Source organism: Mustela nivalis, assembly GCF_964662115.1.
Source record: "Mustela nivalis genome assembly, chromosome: 9".
In the NCBI taxonomy this organism is placed as follows: Eukaryota; Metazoa; Chordata; class Mammalia; order Carnivora; family Mustelidae; genus Mustela; species Mustela nivalis.
Window position 1 is genome coordinate 51,444,017 of NC_139028.1, and position 25,697 is coordinate 51,469,713.

Here is a 25,697-nt window from a genome sequence, read left to right on the forward strand (position 1 = left end):
GGAGCCTCCTCTGCCCCTTCCTTCTTCTCCTTTGGCACACCCTCTGCGTGTGCCTCCGTGGGCCATAGATCCTGCAGAGCCTGGCTTGAAGCAAGGCCTTTGAGTGTCATTAACATGTGACTCAGAAGAGGAGCAAGCCCTGGGGGAGCCCAGGCAGGAGTCCAAAATGCAACTCAGCTAAGGAGGGGGCTGTGGGGAAGCCAGTATGGGTGTAAGACTGCTATCCAGTGAGAGGGAATCCTCTCCCTCCCCCAGGCTCCTCCATCTTGACCAAACTGGTCAACTCTGGATCACAGGAACTGTCTACCTCGTGGGGACATCGTAAAGGTCAGAGGAGCTCAACGTGTGTGAATGGGCTTTCTCCATTGTCCAGTTCCTCACAAGCTTAAACCTTGTCTTCACCGCCCTCCTCTTGGGCTCTGAGAGATGTGCACATCCCTGGAACCCTAACATCGCCCAGCCTCTGTGTGCGGTCCCACCTGGGTGGGTGATGAGGGCAGTGTGTAGGAGCTGGAAGGAGCACGGACCTTGAAGCCAGGCAGACTTGGCCTTGAATCCCCGTTTCCGAAGACTATTTTCCAATGACTGTTGATGGTTTAGCAGCCCCTCAGTCTCCTCATGTGGGAAATGGGAGGGATGCCCATTCGTGTGGCTGCTTGTCAGTGAGATTCCGTGTGTCAAGGGCCTGCCCTCCTATGTGCTCAGCAGCTGTGCCCCCGGGCTCTGTCATGTGACTCTGAGTCACCCTCCCTGGCTGAGGCAGTTCAGTCCTCTGAAGTGCCACACACTCTTTGGTTGGATGTGGACCTGAAATGATCTGGACTTGTGTCCCTGTTGGCAGGGACAGGAGCAGTCCTAGAGGCTGTGATGAGTGGTGAAGGGAGGGGAGGAAGTGGGCCTTGGCATCACTGGGCCGAGGCTCTGTGGAACACACCTGAAGTTGGGTTTGGATCTGGACAAAGCCAGCCTGCCTGGGCCCCAAGCCAGGCTATTGTCTTCCTTCTCTGCAAATCCAGTGACATGTTTATAGGACAGTAACGACTACCATTTATGGAATGCTGACGACGCCCGTGGCAGGCCCTCGGGCTAGTTACTTCGGGTCCTTTATCCCTGAGCCCTACACGACCCCAAAAGGGGCTTCTTACTTTACCCAGATCAAAACTAAGGCTGACTTGTCTAAGATGTCCCTGCTGACCCAGTGCCAGTTTCCCAGGTTTCTCCTGCAATCCCAGTCGAGCTGCTCATGGCCCCGGTCAGTGGGACACCTGAGGGATTAACATGTAAGTTAATGTAACTTTGTGACTGGCCTGCCTGCACACATGGTGGTCAGACACACACAATCCCATGATGGACAGAGCACTGGGATTGGGGCCCAGGGGAAATAGCGCTCAGCTCCCCCATTAACCCCATGGCCTTAGAGCTCAGCTACTCGATCTCCCCAAGCCCAGATCACAGGGTCTGTCCACCTCGTGGGCACGTTGTAAAGGTTAGAGGAGCTCAATGTGTGTGAATGTGCTTTCTCCATTGCCCAGTTCCTCACAAGCTTCCAAAGACATGACTTTTTCGTCACTTCTCCTTCACCCCAGCGGCCAGAAAGGGTGCGATTAAGGCTCATACTCACCTCCTTGGGCTTCCTGTTTCCTCCTCACTATATCTGTTCAGCCATTGCCTCATTTTGTTTTTGCTTTTGTGCTTGAATCCCTACATGCTTTTATTTACTCTTTTATCTGGTTTTGTTTTTACATCGGAACCTCTTTACCTTCAACCATCTCAACCGCTTCCACCACCTGTCCCTGCGTACACATACCCAAGGGCCCTGGGCCACATGCCTCTGCATCCCAAATGCCAGCTGAAGCCATTGCTAACCCTTCACAGGACCAGTGGGCACCAACATCTCGACTTCAAGCCACTCTGGGAAACAAAAACAACGTTACCTCGGCAAATGTCCGAAGACCCCTGACACCCAGGGATGGCCTCTGAGCCCATCATCACGTGGACCTCAGCCCCACTCTCAGCTGGTCCAGAACAGACACACACGCTCCCAGCATGATTGGAAGGCAGGCAGAAAGCAAGGGTTAGCATCCTCAGACCGGCTGTCTGCTCCCCATTCTTGGGGCACCGAAGTGCTGATTCCTTTGGCCGAGCCCATGCCTCATGCGGTTACACCAGGTTTCTCTGCCAAGCTGTTGCCACCGTGCCACTGAGAAGGCTCCCCAAAACACAGCAAGCACACGGCCCATAGCTGGGTCTGCTTAGCTTCTCATCCGGCAGCCCTGGCACTGGGCGCAGAGCACTGGATGAAGAGTCAGGATGTATGATGTGGAGCCCTCTCCCTGCTTCCCGGCTGAACATGTAGGCAAGTCTCTGAGCTCCGTAGTCTCAAGTCAAAGCATAGGGTTGGACTGCATGGCTTCTGTGATCTCTTCCAGCTCTAGCCACTGATGATCTAATAACCCAAACTCTATAACCAAGTTAGGAAGGAGATCTCTGACTGAGCCCCAGTCACATTATATAGCTGAGCCTATTTCCCCACCTGGAAAACAAACAGGGTCAAGTTAAAGCCGTAGTTCTTAGTGACAGCTGTGCATTAAAAACATGTCGGAGCTTTTAAGACAGAATCCCCAAGGTGGGTCCCGGGCAGGTTTCCTTTTCAAAAGCTTGCCAGGGATTCTCATGGGCAGCCCATACTACAAACCACTGTGCTGGGTGATCTCGACAGTTTTCCCAACTTGGTCTTCTGTGACTTTCGGGGCATCAATAACCTGCCATCTCTATTTCCTAGGCCACTCCAGCCTGGCAGTGAATCGAAGATTAAGGTCATGATAATAGAACAGAACCTCCATCTCCATTCACCCTTCAGCAAGCCTAACTATTGTAGCCACTGCCAGGTTCCCTCGTGTCTCATTCACAGGGTTAGTGGGGAGGTTCGGGTGGGTTGGAAGGAGACCCTGGGTGCTTCCTTTCTCCTCCCCCAACTTCCCCCTCCTGCAGAGTGCACTGAAGTCCTCCCTCTCCCAAAATGCACACTCAGCAGTTGATTAGACAGGAAAACTCATCAGACCAAAGACCACCAAGCACTGGAGTGACCGGCGTGGCCTGGCTCAGAAGACGGGCTGGGCCCGTTGGAGTCCTTGACAGGAATGTGATGGAAAAATGGGAAAAGTTATGTAGGGAGACTTTTACAGTTAGGAAGAGAAATTGGGCAAAAAGTGTGCTATGGTTTAGACATCAGAGTCGGGTCGTAGTAGACCAAAAGCAGATGCCAGCTATGAAGGAAGAGAGGGAAAGGAGGTAAATGAGCAGATCTAGGGGGAGAGGACAGCAGTGCAGGTGGGAGCAACTGGAAGAAGTAGGGGGAGCGAGTGCTGGTTCCTAGCTTTCCACTCCAGCTCCTAGTCACAAATTTACCATAAACTCGTTCCCCACGGGTCCCTTAAGTGAACGCCCACCTTACAGGTCACTTGAAGAGCTAAGCCGGAAAAGGGCTGTGAAATTAGATGGATCTGATTAGCGTCCTGACCCCCTGATGAACTGGGTGGGTGAGGCGAACAGGTTAACCGTAGGGCATCACAGATCAGCTTGCATTAGAAGCACCCGGAGTCCTGGTAAAACGCAGATTCGAGGTGACCCGGATGCTGCTGGGGCAGGGACCACATTTTGAAAGCCACTGGATGAAAAGCTGGTGAAAGGTTGCCCCTGAAAACTGAAGGGAGACCATCTGCAGGAAGCAGAAGGAGCAGAGGCTTCCAGGCCCCGCTGTGCATTCGTAGAAAAAGCTGCGAGTCATGAGACGAAGGCTTTTGTGCCAGTTTTAGCGTTTTGGCAGTGCGACTGTCAATGCATCCCTCCCCGGCTCTGGGCCTCTGTGTGCTCATCTATAAAACAAGAGAATTTTATTAGGGGGTCTCGGGGGCGTCTTCCCGTTCCAACCCTTCTAGTCTGTAAATGTTGAGCGGACTAGAGCACTGTGCTATATCCATTTGCCTCTGAGGTGTCTGGCATTGAAAGGAGGAAGATGTGAGAGGAGATGGAAACACACACTTACCATTTTCTGACAAGAAAAAGCTTGCAGGCTTATCCGCAGAAGTGTCATTTTGCTGAAAAGCTCTGACTCACACGTGGGCTCCTTCCCAGGCAGACCAGCTGGGCCGTCCAGGGTCTGCCTTGGGTTGTTCCCGTGCTTGGGAATTGAGGCTGGAAGAGAGCTAAGAAGGTGCCACCAGGAGTCTTTCCAAAGCATGAGGTGGTCCAGCTTTTATCTGACACGAATGTCTCTTGAAGCAAGTTACATTGTGTCTGGATCCCACGTCACTGAAACACTCTGAAACAGAGAAACACAGAGGAAAGAAGGACCGTTAATTCTTGCATCTGAATTACAGGGAACTGCCTTTTTCTTTTGCAGAGGAAGTTTGAAGATTTACATACAAAAGAAGTGAGTTTGTACTGAACTGCCTGGGACCTGCCTGGGACGTTAGCATCCAGAAGGAGCATCTGCTTTTTGGGGAGGACCGAGGAGCCCCTAGCCATCCATGAGTGTGGGTGTAGGGGCTGAGAGTAAAGGTGGGAAAGGTTGAGCGGCCCCCACAGGCACAGAGATTCTATTTTTCTGCTCAAGCTGGGAGCAAATGAGCTTTATTAACTAGAACAGGATGTTCTGGGTTTGACTTCCTTTAGCCAAAGGCAGATTTCCCTGGCAATTTAAACAAACTGATTTTTGTTTCTTTTTTATCGGACTCTGTCCTTTTCCTCCTTTGTCCCTGGCGATCCCAGCCATGCTGATCAAAAGAATAGGGGTGGGAGAATTTCCTTACTGAGAAGGAAATACGTACATACAGGCAGGAGTTGAGTAGACCTTTCCTCTAATAACCTTGATCTCTCGTTAACCTGTAAAATGCAAGGCAACTTGGGTTTGCTCACACTAAGTTTAGTCCAAAGGGAGTGGCTTCACAAGAGATGCCCCCAACAGTGCATATATTTTGAAAGGCTCTGGGCTAGATGAAGAATAAAGAATCGTTGTTGTAAAATTTCTTGAAAAAGGGTAAATTTCTGCCTTGCCAGAAAAGAACTCCACCCCCCAGCTGGCAGATGCCTAAAATCCACTCTTATAGTCAGGTCCTTGGATTGGCCCATTGCCCCTACAGGAATCCCCTCAAATATTTCATGTGCCCTGGATGGGTAACATTGAAAACTTTATCAATGAACTGGTTTCTTAGAGACTAATCTTGAACCAGAGTTTCCCAAAAACAAAGAGATTGCGGGCCCCTGGGTGGCTCAGTGGGTTAAGCATCTGACATCTGACTCTTGGGGTTTCAGCTCAGGTCATGATCTCAGGGTCCTGGGTTCAAGCCCTGTGTCTGGCTCTGCACTCAGCAAGGAGTCTGCTTGAGGATTTTTCTCCCTTTCCCTTCTCTGCCCATCCCCCTGCTCTCTCTCTCAAATAAATAAATAAATCTTACCAAAAACAAACAAACAAACAAAAAAAAAAACCCACCCACGGAGATTAGGAGTTAGGAAGGATAGGTTTTTGTGGGAACGGGAGAGTGATGGGAAGGAGTAGATCAGGAAGATTCTGTCTGGGACGCTGCAGATGGAGACAAGGCTGCGGCAGGGTGCCCAGTGTGGCCTCCACGCTGTCCAGAGGTTACTGGAGGGGAACAAGTGAAAAAGTCAAAAGAGTAAAAAGTAATCTGGGTGGTGGAAGACGGAAGGACTTCTCCAGCTTGACAGCTCTTATCATATGAGCTCCTCTCCTGGACCCCAGTCTTCAGGAGGGAAATGAACTAGGTTTTGTTCTTCTCTGTGTCTCCCATGGTGCTGAGCATAGTGCCTGCAGACACACCAGACAGAACGCTTAAAGACTGTCTTCTAATTAGGTTCAGCAAGCCTTGATTAAGCATCATCTTTATGGTTGGCCACCGTCAAGTACAGGGAAGATCCAAATGGAATAAGATAGTTTATTCCAGGTCTCTGACCCTGAGGAGTTCACAGGCCAGCTGCGAAGAGCATCTCTAAAGCAACGTAAGCCACTTTGTAAAGTGCGGTGGGGATTGTCGAGTTTATTCCGGAAGTATGCAGGTAATTCATTGTGGTAAGAAATCTCTCCACTGAATTGTTGTTTCTTGATCTAAACCTTGAAAAACAGAGTTTGATTCCCATTGGGAACATGACCCAGCACTATCCCTTGCATGCAAAGATTTGTGGATGAGCTCCAAGCAGGAAGAACTGCCTGAGTGAGACACGTGGTTGGAACAAGCCAGGATCACAGATGCTCGGGCCTGGGAATGCGGAAGACATGTCGCTGGCTGCCCTTTCCTCCTTCACAAAACCCTGGTTGTGTTTTTGTTTTGCTTTGTCAGTGATCTTTCTTTCTCCCAGTGGCCATGTGCTTTGAAGAAGTCTTGGTCTTTCCCAGCACCAAGTAGTGGGTCTTAATTAATCCCAGCCAATTGTGGTAAAGTCCTTCGGCCAGTGACAATTCTGGGCAAAGAGAGGGGAGGGTAGTCTGCCAGAGGACTCCTGGAAAGGTGTTTCTTGTCCCAAGAGGGCTCCTTCTTCCACGTCCACATGGGATGCGTGGAATTCTGTTAATCATTCTACAGTCACGAAGAAAACAGCCCAGAGGGCAGGCCAGTAATGCCCCAAATGGTAATGTGGGCAGCCTGTGTCCTTAGTGACATTGTTGAGCCACTGAATAAACAAATCGTGGAGGTGCCTTCCCCTGCACTTCTTATTATGTGAAATGAACTTCCTCTTTCCAGTCAGTTGAGTCAGTGCTGTGTTGCTGGCAGCTGAAAGCAGTGTTCCTTCCTGAGGGGATGCCTGAGTCACCTCTGTCACATAGCAGCAGCTCACGTTGGTTTTTTGAGACCTCCTGATGCACCAGATACTCTTCTAGGGTTTCACCAATGTCACAGCATCTCTCTGTGGTAATACTGTTGGGCCCATTTTCATGAAAAGGGAAACTGAGGCACTATGAGCTGAAGTAACTACAAATGTCTAGTACATGGAAGCGCCCACCCCTCCAAGTCTCCAGAATATATGCCTGAGCAACCTTCCTGAGTCTCTTCCCTCTGGTGACTGATCATGTCCGGTGGGAGGACTCACCACCACACTGGCCCACGGCCCGTGCAGGGGGTCTTAGGAAACAGGCCACCGACAGGCTGGGGGAGGTAGCACTGATGTAAGGCAGAGCGTGGGGTTGGGATTGTATTAGTGTGAGATCACAGTACACTTTTGAGTGGGAAACTGTAACAAAAGTGTTTTTCGAGAAGGACAATTCTTGAGGATTCAAGAGGAGAGGCCATAGGACACTGTTTTATTTACAGAAGCACCAGGAGAGCAGAGCCAGAGAGGGTCCTAGATGTGAAGATGAAAGTGAGGAAGGGGACCCTGTAGACGCTGGTGTGATGTGGTGGTGAAGAGAGAACTGTCAGATCTGAAGGTGCTGGGGCATAATGGCGGTCATGGAAAGTTGAGATGGACTCCAGAAATGGACCTTCAAGCTGGATGGCGACCACCACCATGACCACTGTCTTTCACTGAGTGGCCAGTAGGGTGATGATTCTGGTATCTTTATTATCTCTGACTCTTACAACAGTCCTGAGAGGTCAGATACCATGATTGTCCCCGGGTCACAGACAAGAGGTTCAGAGGCGATGGGGACCTTGCCTAGAGCCATCTGGCTAGTGCCTTCCAGGGTCTAAACACAAGTCTGTCCTCTTCCAATGCCTCCCTCTCCATCCTCATTGGAACTCCCTCTAGTCCTGCATTGTTGAAACTTGGCATTTCTGAATCATGGCTCCACAAATATTCATATCCCCCCCCCCAAACAACAGAGGCAAATCAAACACATTCCTTAGCCTGAATGACATTAGCAGTTGGTGTCTGCAGGAGCCCCATGTGCATCAGCTCGGTTAGAGTCTGCTGGGGGAAGACGAGGTGAAGTGAAGCTATGAAGGGCAATGCCGTATCAGGGTGCCCTGTTAGAGCACCTCAGGGAGAGAGCCAGACCTTGTGCCTTGGCAGGTCCTGCATACCTGCACAGACAGAGCCTTTCTGGCAGGTAGCGAGGACACACCAGGAGCTTCAGGGTCCTGCTACCATGACACCCCCTTGAGTTGGTATTGGGGTATTACATGGCCTCCAATTTTAGAAGCAGCCTGCACAGCCAACACAGATGTTACCAGTGCACCCCGGAACTCCCAGACAGCACTCCACTCTGGGTTCTGAGACAGGTGGAGGCATTGGCCTCCTACAAGGACTTTGAAAAGAGTCCCATCTTTTCCAGAAGCCTCAGGTGGAGCCCTGTCTGTGAGGAGGTGGAATTGATTAGCTCTGAAGACACCTGGGGCTCTAGCTGCAATTCTGCAGGTTTGCCTCCCCTTGCAGCATATAATGAGACCATCCTGCAGCTGTCCATCAACCAGCTCAAAGGCCAAGAGGGGACATGACAGCTTGCCCAGGGGTACAAGTCAGTGGGAATGGTAGGACTAGAACTCAGGTCTAGAGATAGATATCCGCCCCCATCATTTGAATCAAGCTTAATTCATAATGATGACTTATATGTATAAAGTAGTTTGAAGTTTTAGAATGAATTCAAATACGGTCCCACCAGCTGCTCTGTGAAACAGATAGGGCAGCCCCTTTCACTTGAGGAAATGGATGATTCCTAAGGTTGACTTCCCCAGGTTGTACAAATAGTGAGAGGTAGAACCAAACTGTTTCTATTTGCCATCCAGGACTCTTCTTCCCACCGCTTGATGATGGGCAGGAGTCATGTGTATTTAGCTCACCATTGAATACCCAGTGCCCAGCACTGAGCCTGGCATATTGCCTTGTTGGATAGAAGGAAGCTATATGGAAGGATCCACAGTTAGAATAGGAGCAATGATAAAACAAGCTTGGAGTCTCATTTCCCTGATGACTTCTAATAGAATCTTATCTAGATGAAGGGCACCTAGGTGGCTCAGTCAGTTAAGCATCCGACTCTTGGTTTTGGCTCAGGTCGTGAGCTCAGGGTTGTAGAATCAAACTTCAAATCGTGTGTCTCCCCACTCAGCAGGGAATCTGCTTGTCCATCTCCCTCTGCCCCTCCCCCTATGCCCTCTCTAAAATAAGTAAATCTTTAAAAAAAAAAAAAAGAATCCCACATGAGATTCTATTAATGATTCTTTATAAACAAAGATCTTTAACTTTATTAATTTTGTTTAAAATTCTTAGTGTTTAATTTTTTTAACATTAACCTAAATGTTATTTGATTTCTTTAAGAATCTTTAGCAGGTAGACCTTCCAGGACCTGAGACAGAGTAGCACTCAGTAAGTGCCAGGCTAAGTGTTTCTGGAATTTAATAGAATGTGTAAAGCTAAGCTGGGGAGATAAAAGTAATTGCAGAGTTTCTATGTTACTGGGATAATTAAAGAATAACATTTATCGCCTTCTTTACAAAATAACTTTATCCACAAACCCAGACCTATCAGTTGGGAAGATCAATAGCTAGAGTGGAACGCAGGCCACCTGGGGGGCTCAGCCGGTTAAGCGCCTGCCTTTGGCTCAAGTCAGGATCCCAGGGTCCTGGCACTGGGCTTCCTGCTCAGCGGGAGGCGTGCTTCTCCCTCTGCCCACCACCCCCACCCCATTTAAGCTTGTGCCCCTGAGCATTGCTCTCTCTCAAATAGATAAGTAAAATATTTTTTAAAAATAGGGTTGAGGGAAATTGGAAGGGGAGATGAACCATGAGAGACTATGGACTCTGAAAAACAATCTGAGGGTTTTGAAGGGGTAGGAGGTTGGGGAACCAGGTAGTGGGTATTGGAGAGGGCACGAATTGCATGGAGCATTGGGTGTGGTGCAAAAACAATGAATACTGTTACGCTGAAAATAAATTTTAAAAATTAAAAAAAAAGAAAAAAAGAAGAAAAATAAATAAATAAATAAATAAACAAAATAGCCAAAGGGGGGGGGGGGGAATAGAGTAGAATGAGATTATGACCTGCATTTCCGGAGTCTTGGGTTCCAGAGGATTAATAACCATGCCCAGCCCTCATCACAGAAGAAAGGCAGTAGGTGGCACTTGTTGGCCAGTGTGGCCTAGACCTTGCAGGAGCCTGTCAGCTGTAGACATCAGGTTGTCATGGTAACATTTCTACCAAGGAAAGAACAGATGCAACCAGAGTGAACCTCCTTTGAGCAAATGGGGGTGGGGGTGGGAGTCCCCAGGGGTGAGAAGCAGAGAAACTTCTCTCTTTCTAGACGAAGATGGTACAGGAAATTTGAATTCGAGTAACAGTAGAACACACTTAGGCAGGGTGCTAGCTAGAATAATTAAGATAAATATGCAATTAAATTATTCTGATTATCAGACTGGGAGGTGAAACCTCTACGGAGGCCAATGATTTTAGATTTCTGTAAAAGTCCACTTACCACAGATTATAGCTGCCAGCTTTCTTTCCCATGGTTCTGATTCACTATGTCAGGAGTGGGGTACAAGGATCTCCGTTTAGAAACTGCCCGCAGCTCATTGTAGGCAAAGCCCCACCCCACGCCGGAAGTGTTTTAGAACTACACCGGCATCACATGGACCCTATTTTCATAAACTCTGCTCTGGGAAAACACGGAGCACCAGAAATCAAGTCGGAGCAGACTCTGCTATTCTCACCTGTTGGAAAACCTTAGGGAAAATAAAGGCCCTTTTCTACTTAGTCCTAGTTCAAAAACAAAACAATAAGAAGCTACTTCAGTTAATACAGTGCACTTTCTTCTAAGCTTACATTTTGCTAAATGCTTCATTAATTGACAGAAACCAGGAGTTTTCCCTTTGCCTGATGCCCTCACCCCAGGACAGACTCCCACTTACCCTTTAAAACCCAGCCCCCATGTCTTCATCTCTTGCCACTTCCTCGGTCTCTCTCCTCCCTCCCTCATGATGGAATATTTTGCTCCTCCCTCTATCTATCGGTGCACAGGGGCTTTCTGCTAATAATGTTAATGAACTCACTGCAGTATTACCCAGTGGATATTCACAGATCTGCTTTATCAAACAGGGAGCTTATTAGACCGTTGGACCGTGTGTCTATTCCTCTTTGTGTCCTTTTCTGTCACCCCTGGCATGGCAATTCCCATGTACTAGAATGAATATGAGCCCCATAAAGTCAGGAATTTTTGTTTGTTTTGTTAACTGAGATAAATTTCCCGATTGCCTAGAATAGTGCTTGTTACATGGGGGGGGTGTCTAATAAATAATTATTGAAATTGTTCATGAATGAGTGCCTTACCTCATACAAGCCAATAGAAAAGGAAGACTGGGGGACACCTGGGTGGCTCAGTCGCTTAAGTGTCTGTTTCCGGCTTAGGTCATGATCCTGGGGTCTTGAGATCGAGTCTCTCATTGGGCTCCCTGCTCAAGTAGGAGCCTCCTTCTCCTTCTGCCTGCCTCTTTCTTTCTCTCCTCTCTGACAAATAAATAAAATCTTCAAAAGAGAGAGAGAGAAATAGAGGAAAGGAAAGAAAGTCTGGACCTACTATGTTTTTTAGCATAACAGCAAAAATTATTCATAATGACACCAATATTATCAGTCTCCTGAACAGAATAAGATCCCCACTTGATATGCCTGTCATCTGATAGCTTGGGGGTTGGCTATACAGACCCAGGATATTCTAACTGAGAGAAAGCAATAATATTGCAAGCATATAGCTCGTACGTACATAAATCAGATCAAGTCAACTTTTCATAACCTTACTTATTATATTCTATTAACATAAGCCCAGGATGTGAAGGATTTCCTAAGCTTTTTTACATGGAATATAGGAAAATAAGCTTTCTTCTGTTGAGCACTGACCAAACCTGCCAGGCATTGTACTATTTTCCATATGTTATTTCTTTTAATTGTCATATACAACTTTATTAGAAATGTTTCGTTCTCCCTGTTTTACAGATGAGAAAACTGAGGCTCAAAGGTAGTCATTTGTCAAGGTCACTGAGCTACGAACCAGCAGACTTGAGATTGGCATCTGTGTGCGTCTGAGCCTCTGCTCTTGAGCTTCACAATAACGCTGGTGATTTGAGTTGAGTGGATTCAGTTGGGACTTACTCTAACCCAAGAAGCTGGCATCTTTCCCTGGTCATTTGAAAGTAAACACTTTCTTGTCCTTGAACATTCCTGACCTTGAGTTTTTTGAGACTTCTTCCTTTAAAGACATTTATAGTTGGGAGGCTACACTTGGTCTGAATGACAGGTCAGATGTCTCCCGGCGCCCCCTCCCGCTTCACTCTTGATGAGTAGCCCTTTTAGACATTTGGTTCCAGGCGCTTAAACTGTCTCTTACATGTGCTTCCAGGAATCGGGGTCCCTGAGGTTTGTACATATGTTTTCCCAGTGAACTTTTGTCCTCTTTGAAAACTGCATTCTGCTCTCCTTTATTAAATTCCAGCTTTCATGACTAATATGCGCTGATAGCTCCAGAAATGTTTATATAATGAATGAAAGTGGGCAGAGTCTTCCGCTTACAAATTGCTTCAAGATAGGGTGCAGATGCCTGCTCGTAGAATTGTCTCGTAAATGCTAGCATAAAATGGATGCGAGCTTTTACAAGTTCAGCTTGTCCTTGGCCTGGGGGCCTATACGGTTTCAGAGGGTCTTGCTAGGGCTCTGAGCTCCTAGCCCGTTTCTCAAAGGCCACAGAAATGTATGACTCAGTGGGAAAAACTTTGTGTGACTGCTTCTCAAATCCGCATCGGAAAAATCAACACATAGGATGTTTTTTTGCCTCTTTATCTTTCACATACCTGTAAACAAGGGGCCCCTGAGTTAGAGGAATGGCAATTTCAGATTCTCAGGTTTGATGATTATTTGCTTGGAAAAATCAGAAGTTCATGTTAGAACAGAGCCGTGTTCCAAAACGCTTACTCCTCAGAGACCCAGATTAACTAGCGGTCTTCTAGACAGCAGGAAGGTGTGTGTTTATTTTGCAAAGTGGAGGCATGTGTGGGTCTGTGCTGTGTTCACAACCATAAAAGAAACTGAAGAGTGTTAAGTGTGACTTCTCAGGAAAAAGGGGGCCTGAAGCCTCCGTGATTATTATTTTTGGAGGAGTAAATATTTCAGTAGAAAAAGAAACTCCTTTGTACCAACTCTGTCTTAGTTTCCTTGGCACATTTTAATTTTTTCAAGTAACAGCTGAAACCACATTAACCTTCCCTATTCTAATTGGAAGCATCTGTGAATTGTAAAATTAGAATTTTTTGATTCTGCGCTGATTTGCTATTTGGACAGGGGTGTCAATTTCAGCTGAAATTTCCAACTATGACCTTTTTTTCCCCTCCTGTTTATAAATTGTCCAGTCAGCCAGTGATGTGATGGGGATACAAGGCACTCTTCATCAGCTTTTCCATGTATGTGTGCTTTTTGGATGAAAACCACACTTTCTTCTTTAGCTATTTGTACACCTTATCAGGATCCTTTTGATTCAAAGAGAACAGATGGAGAAGTTCTCCCAACCCTTGGAATGCGACTCGAACCATTTTCTCCTGCCAAAAAGCATTCATAATCATTGATACCAGAGCAATATCTGAGATTTGCAAATTCCAGGAAGCAAATATAGACAAATAATGAGAAAGTTACTCTGGTTGTTTTCTGCTAATAGAAGCGTGCATCCTAAGGGGCTTCGTGTTTTACAAATACCTCCTAAATCCAACGAGACCCCTGAGCGCACAGTGCCTCCTTCTCACCTGGTCACCTGTGCTGTTTAGACTCCTCGGCTCCAGGATCCTACCTCCTCTGGTCCAGCCTCAGTATTCTCAGGTGTGAATGGGAACCACACCTGTCGCCCAGATCTGCAGCGATGAGTCAATGCTGTAGTATCTGTAAAATGTGCCCAGGGGGAGTGTCTGAGTCTGTTCAGTCTGCTGTCACAAAATACCACAGACTGGGTGGCTGTAAACTCTAGCTCGGAGCTAGAGTTCGGAAGCCTGAGACCAGAGCGCTGGCCTAGTTAGGTGAGGGCCCTCCCAGATGGCAGGTTTCTCCTTACCCTCACATGGCAGAAGGTTCAGGAGGCTTCTCCAGGGCCTCTTGTAAGACGCTAATCCCTCTCCTGAGGGCTCCATCCTCATGACTTTATCACCTCCCACAGGCCCCACCTCCTAATGCCATCACAGTGGGCCCTAGGATTTCAACATGTGAACAGGGAGGAGGGGAACACGTTCAGACCGTAGCAGGAGCTCAACAAATCTTGGCTTCTTTTTTAATTTCCCACTTTCTACACCCTGGAAGTAGAAATGATGAGTTACCCAAGGCCCAGGATAAGACTCGCCCGGAGGCAAGACCAGCCTGAGGCTGGGGGGTCTACCGCTATTAAGGCTTCATCCTTTGGTTCAACCCCACCTCTGCAGTGTGGTACCGAGTGTGCTGTCCACCTTTCCTGAAAGCCGAGAGAGCAAAAGACCGTGGGTGATCGCAGCCACTTCACGTGTGCTCTGTGTCCTTCGCCAGGTTCAAATTAACGACGACACAGAGAGAGGATTCCAAAGGAAGGCACCAGAAAGATAAGCTTGACTTTGCATGGTGGACACCCCATAAATGTCTTCAGTATTGAATTTAATGGACGGGACCGGCAGATCAGTACATTTTCTGAAAGTGAAAAGGAAAACAAACAATAATTGTGCCAAGACACAAGCAAACCAGAATATGTAGTCACCCTGTCTGTGAACCAGGGTACAAAATTAAGCATCTCTTGGAGGGAAACTGATATTCATTCCTTTGGAAAACATTTATTAGGTTAATTAAAAATTAATTAATTAAGAATTAAGACACTGTGAGTAACATTGTATTATTTTATTTAGTGCTCACACAAACTCAATGAGATGATTTAATAAATTAGTGGCTAATTAGAGTTCTGTTTAAATAATAAGCAACTAATACTGAGGTTAAGTAATTTTCCAGAGTTGCCCAGCAAGTAAGGGTTGGTTAGAGCTGGGAGCTGGACTGGGGTGTGTCTCACTCCAGATCTGTGCTGTTGCTGCTACTCCATGGATTTATTATTTCTTCTTCTTCTTCTTCTTCTTCTTCTTCTTCTTCTTCTTCTCCTCCTCCTCCTCCCCCTCCTCCTCCTCTTCCTCCTCCTCCTTCTTCTTTGCTACAAAAATTTAAGAAAGCTCCATCTTGGTTTTATCACATGCTTTTATTACTCAGTGTCTCCTTTTGTACCTACTTGTTATGAACTACGGAATTGGCGTGACCGACTCATGGCCTTTCCTCATGTCTTGCGTCCTTGCAGAGAACAACCTAGAAAGTACAGATCTTGCTAGAGTATGTTGTAGAATCCTAGATTTTTAGAGGTTATCTCATCTACTTTACATTTTTCAGAGGGGGAAAACAGACTCCAAGAGGTCTGGTCGGCCTCGAACTTCCTCAGACTCACCAAGCTAGACATAGTGGTGCGAACCCTAGCACCCTTGTCCTGACCGCTCCATTCTCACATTCAGGGAAGGAGAGAAAGGAATAGATCATCTTTCTGGAAATCCCTTTCTGAAGGAGATACAGTGTCCATTGGGCTGTATAGGGGACCCATGGAAATCAATGGAAATGGTGGATTTGGTCCCTGCCTTTCTGAGGCTTCAAGTCTGCGTGGGGGAAAATCATCCCACAGAAGCGAGAGGGAGGAAAACGGGGCAGTGGAGCCAAAGGGCCCTAGACTGCAGCTCTCTCAGCCCTCCTGGGCCTGCTTGTTCTGTGCTCCTTCCCCTCTTCCAGCAATGTCTCTGTCATACCCCAGTGTGCTGCTGCTGCTTCTTCTTTTTTTTTATCTGGTCTGCCTCCCTCAGAAAACCTGACTAAATCAGAGGTAAAGTCTCATCCCTCCTTGTTTCCCATGTGTCCAGCAAAATGCATGGTGCAAAGCAGAATGGAGCCTGTGCAGGGGGCAAGGCACTTGTTACCTTCAAGCACGAGAGAGCCAGGAAGCGCAGCCCGCTGGGAGGTCCCCTGAAGGAGGCCTGTGGACAGATGTCTCACTCCTCACCTTTAGGCCTCACTCCAAGGACAGGAACACTCCATACCACTTGTTAACCTGGGAGGATCGGGAGGAGGAAAAGAGGCCTCCACCAAGGCTTTGTAACATCCCACCTAGAGGGAGACAGAAAGCAAACAGGATGGGCTGTTCAAGGTACAGGAAATTAGCTAGGGTTGGTCAGTGGGTTAAAAATAATCAAAATGTTCCTCATGGTAGAAAATAAAACCAAAGAAGGAGCGTGAGTGGCCTACCACGAACCCATCCCTTACTTCAGCCACGCTCCCTGCAGACACTTGACCGAAGCAGGGAAGAATATGATTTGTTAAGTTTCTCCAAGGCAGGGCCAGCTTCCTCCTCTTGACCTCAGGCGGGGCCTCACCGGCTGCTGGGCCGCAGAGGCTCTTGGGACTTCTCAGACCCTCCTCTCCTGCTGTGCTGCTGGATCCTACCCATCGCCTCTTTCTGCATTTCAGAGGATAACTTCCTTTCCTGCCCAAAATGTATCTGTCCTGGCAAAAAACAGGTGCTATGATGGTTTTGTGGCAACAGGGAGCCTTTGTTCCCGAGTTGAACGTGCCGCCCTCCACCCCCCACCCCCGAGCCCAGTCTGGTGGTTTGCCTAATGTCACAGGCCCTTTTAAATTAAGTCCTCCTTTCGTGTTGCACTCGCTGCCAAGAAGCCTAAATGAATGCTGTCTATTGGAGTGGATTTTGCTAGTCCCCCCCTTCCCCCAGTTCTATTTTAGGAAACTTCCGAGGGTCACTCGGCTGCAGGCAGAGATAAGGGTTAAGAGACTTTTTCTCAAGAAAAAACATTCTCCTAAGTGAATGTTATCTTGGCTTTTCTTTCTCTTTGGTGTCACTGAATTCTAACATTCCAGAGGATTTTTCTGGCTCTTGATGGAAACTGGAGATAACGATGTGATTGACAGGCTTTGTTGGATGGAGGAAACCTCACGCAGGCTGCTAGCCCTTGCAGCATTCCCGCAAACTGGGGTTTTCAGGGCTGCACGGGGGAAGGAATCCTGATCGCTGTTGCCCGTGGCCACCGTGCGGAAGGCAGCGTATTGATGCATTTGCTTCCTAAAGCTGCTGTAGCCAAATAGCACAAGCTGGGGCCTTAAAACCACAGGAACTCCTTGTCTCACAGTTCTGGAGGCCAGAAGTGTGAAATCAAGGTGTTGACAGAGTTGTGCTCGCTCTGAAATCAGTAGGGGAGGGTCCTTCCTTGCCTCTCCCACCTCCCCTTGTTTGCCATTGGTCCTTGGGGTCCCTCGTCTTACAGACGTATTCGTGCATTGGCACCTTGGTCACCACGTGGTGGTTTTCTCCCTGTGTGTCCCTACCTCTTGCTATGGGGACACCAGTCACACTGGATCAGGGTCCCCTTGTGACCTCAATTAAATGATGTCTGCTAACACCCTATTTCCAAATAATGTCACAAGTACCGGGGTTTAGGATTTCCATATATCTTCTGGGAGAAACACAAGTCAACCTGTAACAATTGGCTTCGAGTTTTTCTCACCTGGAGAATACGTGACTATGTTCTCAGCTTTTAGCCCAAGTCATCAGTATCCGCTGCCACTGACAGAGCCCTCCTCACAGGCCAAGCGCTCCACAGTGCACCTGTTACAGGTAATTTCATTTGATCCTCACACAAGGCAGGCCTGTATTACTATATGTCCCATTCATAACTGCAAAAATAAAGGCCCAGAGCTGTCTCATTTTGGCATTCCGAGCCACTCAGCATACCCAAGACATCTCTTGCTTTTGGGGTACTTACGGGCACTTGGTGCTGTGCTAGGCCAGGTGTGGGGCAGGGGGACAGCAGTGAGTGAGACGGGTGTTGTCCAGTCCGCAGAGAACATTCAGTCTAGTAGGAGGAGGTGCACATGAAAGACACGATTTCCTAAATGACAGGTCGTAACTCACACTGCCATAGTGCCCTTTCCAGGCAGGAATTCTTTCTTTCTGATGTCACTGTCTGAGATCCACTACAGGAATGGGACTGCTGACACGAAGAGCAGTGAGAATTTCCGCAGAGCACGGGGGCCCTCACCTCCGCTCAGCCAGAGCTCTGACATCTTTTAATGGGCATCGAGGAGAGATTTTGTTGAAGGGAGTGTACCATGACTGAGTTACACGGTGGAACAAAACGGCCCTAAAATTGTCCACTCTTAAAGCAAAACGTGTTCTGTGATGCTGCATCGTGTCCCTTGTGGGTCAGCTGGGCCTCATACTTGGGCCTTTTTGTCTCTGGGACTGGGCTCCTGAAGTCACCCCATCTGAAGCCATACAGGCTGCTGTGGGAAGGGAAAGAAAATATGGTGAATCACACCTCGGCCTTGAAACATTTGCACCCCAAGGGGTCACACCCTTGGAGCAGGATGAACAGGGTGAACAGCCTATCACAAATACGCCTGTCAGGCCACGTGGCAGGAGCACAAGGAAGAAGGGAGCCGGTGTTCAGCGCAGTTTTGGTTACACATCCATCCATTCCCTTCCCTGTCTGCACATGTACCCCAAAGCTCCATGCAGGAGGCGGTCAGTCTCCCTGCTTCTCTGGCCCCTCCTTCTCAGCTTGGTCAGCAGGTCCTGCCGTCCCGGCATCAGCTAAGGGAGAATCTGGGTTCTGTTTCTAGAAACTGAAGTCACAAAGTCCAAATTGGCAAAAGCCATAAATCAGGGGGACAGCAGTCAGTGTTCACCAACAGTTCTCAGCAGGGGTTCCCCTTAGACATCAACCTCACAACTCCACGTACAACACAATTTTAATAGCTACTCTACTGACTCACAACTTTTCTGGAATAAGCTGTATGAAACGTAAAGCAGGGCATGTATTCAGGTACGCCCTGGATTCCAGAGGTTGGCAGTTGGCCATATTCACTATAGGTATTTTTTTTCTTCCCTCAAGTTCCAAAATTGTTTCCTTGAAGTAAACAGGAAAATCTTGGGGAAGTCATCAATAGCCAAAGTTATTTTGGTTTTTTTCCTGTTCCATGGAATGACTGTTAACCGCGAGAGAGTCCCAGGCATGCCGCTGTCCCAGATGGCCATCTTCACAGCCCCAGGAGCTGTGAAGGACACTCCATTCCAATTACTCAGAAGAGTCATTAGCCTTGATGAATGTTCAGGTAATGTTAGCTCACCACAGGATGTTCAGCACCTCAGAACCCCCCGGGGGAGCCTGTAACTCACTCAAAAGCTGGAAATGCCTCTATGTCTCAGCCCAGGGCTTCCTGGGGCTTCCCAATTTCCTGCCTCTTTTCTTGCCTCAGAGCAGGATGATAACATCTCACCAGCTGTCAAAGGCAATGCTTCACAGGGCACCGCTTATTTCAGGGGATTCTAGCTCCTTCTCATGGAAAGAAGATTGAAGCAGGCCCAGCTGTGGACGTAGACAGCTCCTCGACACATTAAGTGATGGCCCCATCCATCCATCATGGGCCATCAGGAAACCAGAGAGACTGGCCTGCTTTAGGAGGGCTTCACATTAGCCCTGACTCAGACTCACTCTGTTGGACAAGGTCAGACGAGCACCAAGGTTCACGTTGTCTGTAGGGCTTTCCGGTGTGCGGAGTTTTTGTGCACTTGCCTTGTTTCATCCTCAGTCACTCCGTCATGGAGAAGCCATTGCTTCCATTTCAGTGAAGAGGAAACAGAGGCACAGAGAGTTGAAGTGACTTGCCCAAATCACACACTAAAGGAGCCACGTTTCTGGGATCTAAAAGACCTGGGCTTTGATCTCATCTCTGCTTTCACATCTGTAGTTCTTAATGTCCTCTGTGGAGTGGTGGTGATGCCCACCTGGTAGTCTTGCGAGAGAACTAAGATATGTACGTAAAGGGTCCAGCAGGGCTCCTGGAACAGAGATGCTCAAAATGCCTATTGGATGGATGGATGGACGGACGGACAAGTGAATGAGTGAACGAATGGTGAATGAGTGAGTGACTAAATGAATATTGCCCATTTGTGCTGTTTGCACAAACAGTTTGCCCTTGATACCAATCTCACTGAATACTAGCTTTTGCAGGGAACATGGAAAACGTTTAGTCCCCCAACTGTGTATTGCTACAGTGTTTGGCCCTCACTCAGTGACCCACATAATGGAAGATTTTCCATCAAACTTTATGACTGTCTTCCTGTTTCATCAAAGGCACATATAACTGCCAATCATGGCTCCTCACCAACGTGCACGCTCACTTGGAATCATTCTAGTTAAAATGCAAATTCATAATTAGCTACTAACATCCACTAAGCAGTGCCCCATTTACTATGAGCCAGGTGCTTCACTGGCATTTTGCCAGCATTTGAACCCGAGCAGTCTGACTCCTGAGTCTGCACTAGCCAAGCAACATTAAGAGCCGTCCCTTGTTCAGGGATTACTATATGCCAACAGATACTATACTAAACTCTTTTGAATCCACATTGTCTTCATTAGTGTTTATAGCAAAGGTATGAAGGAGCTGGTGTCATGGTCTCATGTTAAAGATAAGGAACTGAACTTGAGGAAGGGAAGTAACTTGTCCATAAGCCACATAGCTGGTGGGTAGCAGGGGCAGGCTTTGACCCAGGTGTTATAGTTGTAAAATTCTATTTATGATTATATTTAACCCCTAGGCTGTGCCACCTTCCATCTGCCATTTCACCAAAACCTTACTTGATTCTCTTGTAGCCCCATCATTTTCAGTGCTTTGCGTTATAGGAAGTTAGGTGAAAATCCCCACTGCAGCCTCGGGGACTCCGGAGGGTCTGAGGTCTCAGGAGAGACTAAACAGGTGTAGGTAGGCCCACCTCCCACAGCCCTTAGGTATTCTTCCAGAAGTCACTAAGGAGGAATGCAGGGGAGCGATTGTCTACATTTCTCACTTGACCAGAACCTCGTGGAAACAGCAAACCTCATCACCAAGTACTGCTGGGCAAGATAGTTTCCCCCGAGTGGAAAGTGGCTGAAGCTGCAAACAGGTTGCTGAGGTCATTGAAGAGTTTACTTCCCTGGCAGTTTCTTCTTTCTGAACTGTTCTAGGGGCAGTTGTGTCTGGAAATGGGTGGATGGGCAGGAGACACCCATAGGGTCCTGATGGAACCTGCAATCCGTTTGTTTATCATCAGACTCCCTCACTCTGTTGGGGGATTTCAATTCCTCACCAACATGCATCAGAGAAAAAGTTTCCATTAGTGACCCCAAAGAGCATCTCTGGTACATTTCATTCTATACCTCTAGCTGTGGGAACAAGAAGTCTGAGTCGATGGAAAGACCGTGGACTCTGGACCCGGGTTCCACCAGGTTCTGATGCTTATGAACTGTGTGACCTTGAACAAGTCACTTCACTTTTCTGGGTATCAAGGTCCCCTTTTATAAAATGAGGTCTTTGGACTAGATATTTCAAAATCCCCATCCAGTCAATCCATTTGGGATCATTTGTAACTACAATTATGATAATAGATGGAGAAGCACTTTGAGAAGTGATTAAAAGCTCTTAATACATTTCAAAAGGTGTTATTTTTGCAACATGATCTCTGCCAAGCATTAAACTATATATGCCAAAAATGAGAGTAAGAGGATCTGTTGAAATTTTAGTAGCTCAAATTTAAATGTAAAAATCTTTATTTCAAGTGTCTTACCTCCCTGTCCTTATCTTCAACGAAGACAGACTGTTTTAATGTATCAAAGAATTTCTGTAATCATACTTTAACTGTATTTAGAATTAATAACAAGAGCTTTGCTAAGATCTAGAATAGGGATCCTATCCCTTAGGATATGAGCTTTCTATTAAGTATCATTACTCAGGGGAACGTTGAAAACCGGAGTTGTTTGGACGAGGAACATTTCCAGAACAAGGGCATGTTAAAGGCTTTAAGAGGCCAAGGAATGCGTCACTGGGATTAATTAATTAATGCGTCACTTGGGGTAAATGACTTCCCCAAGGTCACTCGGTGAGTCATCAGTGAGCCTGGGGTTGGGACTCCATTCCCCCAGCTCGGAAGAACTGGCATCCTGTTGGTGTTATTGTTCTATGCAACTAGCTCTAGACAGCCTCAGGGGGAAATCACTTATGGATATTAGAAATGCAGCTATGGGAAAGTAAAAACTGGCAGAAACACACCCCTAACGAGACTTTTGCAGGTCAGGCCTCAGAGCAATGGCTGGTTTGAGAGGTGGAGAGGTGGTTCTTTAGAAGTTCCAGGCGTGTACGCTCTCCTTGACCCATTCACCCTTCTGTTGCCACCAAGGCAAGTTCCCCTGTTTAAACTTCCGAAAGCCAGATGAGGCTGCTTTTCTCATGCAGGGCAGTCCTTGAAGTTCATTATTACCAACATAATGATCTCCCAAATTTCCTAGAGATGATTCTTAGAAACAAGTTCCAAGAAGCCAATCCAGTGCTTTGTTTTCATCTAGATCGATATAACTGAGCACCCCCTGGTTGTTTCAAAATGGTACAGTAAATGCCTGGAACTTGCTTGAGGGGCATCTGGGTGGTTCAGTTGGTTAAACATCTGCCTTTGCCTCAGGTCATGATCCCAGGTCCTGGGATGGATCCCTACATCAGGCTCCCTGCTCAGCGGGGAGCCTATTTCTCCTCTCCCTCTGCAGCTCTCCCTGCTTATGCTCTCTTTCTGTCATATAAATACATATAATCTTTAAAAAAAGAAGAAGGTAAGGGTGCTTCGGTTTCTCAGTGGGTTAAACCTCTGCCTTCAGCCCAGAACCCTGATCTCAGGGTCTTGGGATCAAGTCCCTCATTGGGCTCTCTGTTCAACAGAGAGCCTGCTTCCCCCTCTCTCTCTGTCTGCCTCTCTGCCTACTTGCGATCTCTCTCTCTCTGTCAAATAAATAAATAAAATCTTTTATAAATAAATAAATAAGCAGGTAGAAATGAAGGACCTGGCATCGGGTTAGATTAAAGGGGAGAGGACTGATTCCAGAGCTTTGGAATTGCTAAACTAGACATATATCTAGTCCTAGATGTCCTAGTACGGAGTGGGGGTAACATTCACTGAGGAAAAGAGGAAGGGAAGAGAATCAGATTTGTCTGGAGTCTTTGTTTTGTCTTGTCTTTGAGTCATAGTGGTGGAAGATTAGGATCATAGACTTGGTTTTGGAACCCGTTGTGTTTGACATGCCTTTGAGACATGCAGAGAGAGATGTCAGGGAGGTCAAGAACAATGGCTCTAAAAGCAGGGGAGGCGTTGCTTCCCAGGAGACGCTTAGCAACCGTCAGGAGATATTTTTGGTTGTCACAAAGATGGGGTGTTATTGGATGGTAGATAGAGACCAGCGGTACTGCCAAACTTCCTATAACACACAGGACTTCACTTCTCACAGCAAAAATTACCCAACCCCAATGTCAACGTGAGAAACTCTGGTCTTCAGATCGTTGAGTTACTGGCCCAATGCCTGGCCCAGGGATGAGCTGACAGAGAGAAAGAATAAAAGTAAAATGGACGAGGAAAATGGACGAGTATAAGTTTTTGAAGAATTATAATACCTAATAGCTGGATGACCCTGTATGAAACACTAAGAACATCAAGCCACCAAAGGGAAAAGGAAAACTCAGAGCAGAGTCACAGAGGCCAAAGGTTGGCGGGGGGAGGAGGGAAAAGTGTCGATGCTGCAGACAAGCCAAAGGCAATGAAGACAAAATTCCAGTCATATTTGGGACACGGCAGTCATTGGTAGTCTTCGCAAGCATGACTTTGGCCTCATGGCTGTGAGAGAAGACGTCCTGCAGTGGGAGTCGAGAACTGGAGGCAGCTAGTGTAGACAGCACTGTTAAGAAGTTTGGCTGTGAAAGGAAGGAGAGAGAAGGAACAGTATTATCAAGGAATGTGGAAACCAAGAATAGTTTGGGGTTCTGTGGTGGGTTTTTGTTGGTTTATTTTGTTTAAAATGTTTTATTATGGAAAATGTTTAACATGCATAAAATAAGCAGAGTATTATGAAGGACCTCTGTGAAAACCCCCTCTCTCCTGATCAGCCGCTGAAGTGACTGTTGAGTTTTTGCAGCTGCCGCTGCTTTGCCAGGCCCTTGTGCATGCACAGGTGATGGTCGGCAGGTCAATAATGTGGGTGGTTTTTATACACAGACCGGAAACTTCATTCTTTCCGTGGCTCCTTCCCTCCCAGAATGCCCCCTTTTGCTTCCGGGATGTTCTTCCAGCCCCTCAAGCCAGTAAGGCTTCGGCTTCCTGCTGCCTTAAGTTGTTTGCAGATTAGACTCGCCTCAAAGAGCTGCAAATTCGTACATCTCGAGAGATATCCTACCTGCTTTCAAAGTTAGATGCGCCTTCAGTTTCTACCTGCTTTGGTAGAAACTACCTCCATTGCCTTAAAATATATGTGTATTTTATACACTCTAAATGTTGTAACAATAGTATTTATTTTAAAAAACAAACAGTTCTGAGTGGAGGTAAGGTGGTGGAAGAATAGGGCATCCTAGTTTGGTCTGGTCCATGGAAACAGCTAGATAGTTACCCAGTCATTCTGAACGCCTGCAAAATCAACCAGAGATCTGAGAAGAGAATTGCTACCATTCTACAAATAGAAGAGCGACCACTTTCCGAAAGGTAGGAGTGGGGAGATGTGAATCTGAGGAGATAAATGGGAAGACAAACTGCGGGGTGGGGGAGGGAGCCACTACTAGCTGGTGGGGGAACAGGATAGAGCAGTGGAGCCCCAAATCAGAACTTCTGGAAGTCTGGTCCAGTGCGTGACGTTTCTGCCTTTAGGAAGGTGCTCAGGAGGCAAAGAGGGGTGGAATCCCAGGTGGCACAGTGAGGTCTCAGGATCCCCAGGGTCACTGAAAGAACGGGGCCGGAGTGCCCCAGAGCTCCCAGGCACCAAAGCAGGGAAGCTGGCTGCAAAGAGGGAGACCAGGTGCCAGCTTTCAGCTAGGGGTTTCCAGAAACCCCGAACCTCAGCACAACCAGGGACCACTCTCTGAGCAGGGGCCCAGCAAGAGGCAGAACCAGGGCAAAACTGCCCTTCCTCCCACAGGGTGTGCACTGCAGGAGTCTGTATACTTTGGAGATCCGAAACTGGGTTGTATATGTGAGATTAAAAAATAATAATAATAAAGCTTGGTCACAGGCTGGGTGAGCACAGGGAGCAGGCAGAGATAAGAGAGACCAGAGTGATGATGGACTGCTTTTCCCTTAGGTGGCACAGTGAGGTCTACTCTCTGAGGAGTGGGGGGCTTGAATTTTCAGTTTCCAGGCTAGAGAGCTGGGTGCCGCCATTTTCATCCCCCAACTGGCTCCTGAGATGGTCACAGGGAGTCTGGACCCCTGGCAAGGATGGTGTGATTCCACCCGGGACAAACACCTGAGAGTCAGGGCCACAGGCCCCTCCCCCAGATGAGCTGCAGGACCTTCCAGCTATTACCAAGGTTACGGGTCACACAGAAGTGTAAACCTCCAGCTCTTGGTGAAAGAAGTATGTAGCATTTGTGGTTCTTTCTTATGCTTTAGTCCTTCAGTTTTATATTCTATTATCCTTTTCGACTATTTTCTTACTGTATCAATTTTTAAGTCTTTTAAAATTTTCATTTTTCACTTACAGTTTATTTATTTTTTCATTTTTGATTTTCATCTATTCAGCTTCGTTTTGTGTGTGTGTGTGTGTGTGTGTGTGTGTGTGTGTGTATCTTACCTTTGTTGGGATTGAGTTTCCTCTAACAAACAGACCAAA

At 47.3% G+C, this 25,697-nt stretch overlaps 1 protein-coding gene and 2 long non-coding RNA genes across 5 annotated transcripts in view; 1 reads left to right on the plus strand and 2 right to left on the minus strand.

Moving 5' to 3' along the window:
- The window catches only part of ME3 (malic enzyme 3), a 219,662-nt gene that overhangs the window by 100,115 nt on the left and 93,850 nt on the right, over nucleotides 1-25,697 (plus strand). The gene's annotated exons all lie outside the window — the stretch shown is intronic.
- Nucleotides 2,568-4,655, minus strand: LOC309840463. Its single transcript, XR_014298612.1, has 3 exons — nucleotides 4,426-4,655; nucleotides 4,046-4,321; nucleotides 2,568-3,875 (listed from the first exon to the last, which is right to left on the minus strand). It is a non-coding gene; the product is annotated as an uncharacterized lncRNA (long non-coding RNA).
- On the minus strand, nucleotides 14,552-16,358 carry LOC309873444. Its single transcript, XR_014316361.1, has 3 exons — nucleotides 16,276-16,358; nucleotides 16,016-16,119; nucleotides 14,552-14,625 (listed from the first exon to the last, which is right to left on the minus strand). It is a non-coding gene; the product is annotated as an uncharacterized lncRNA (long non-coding RNA).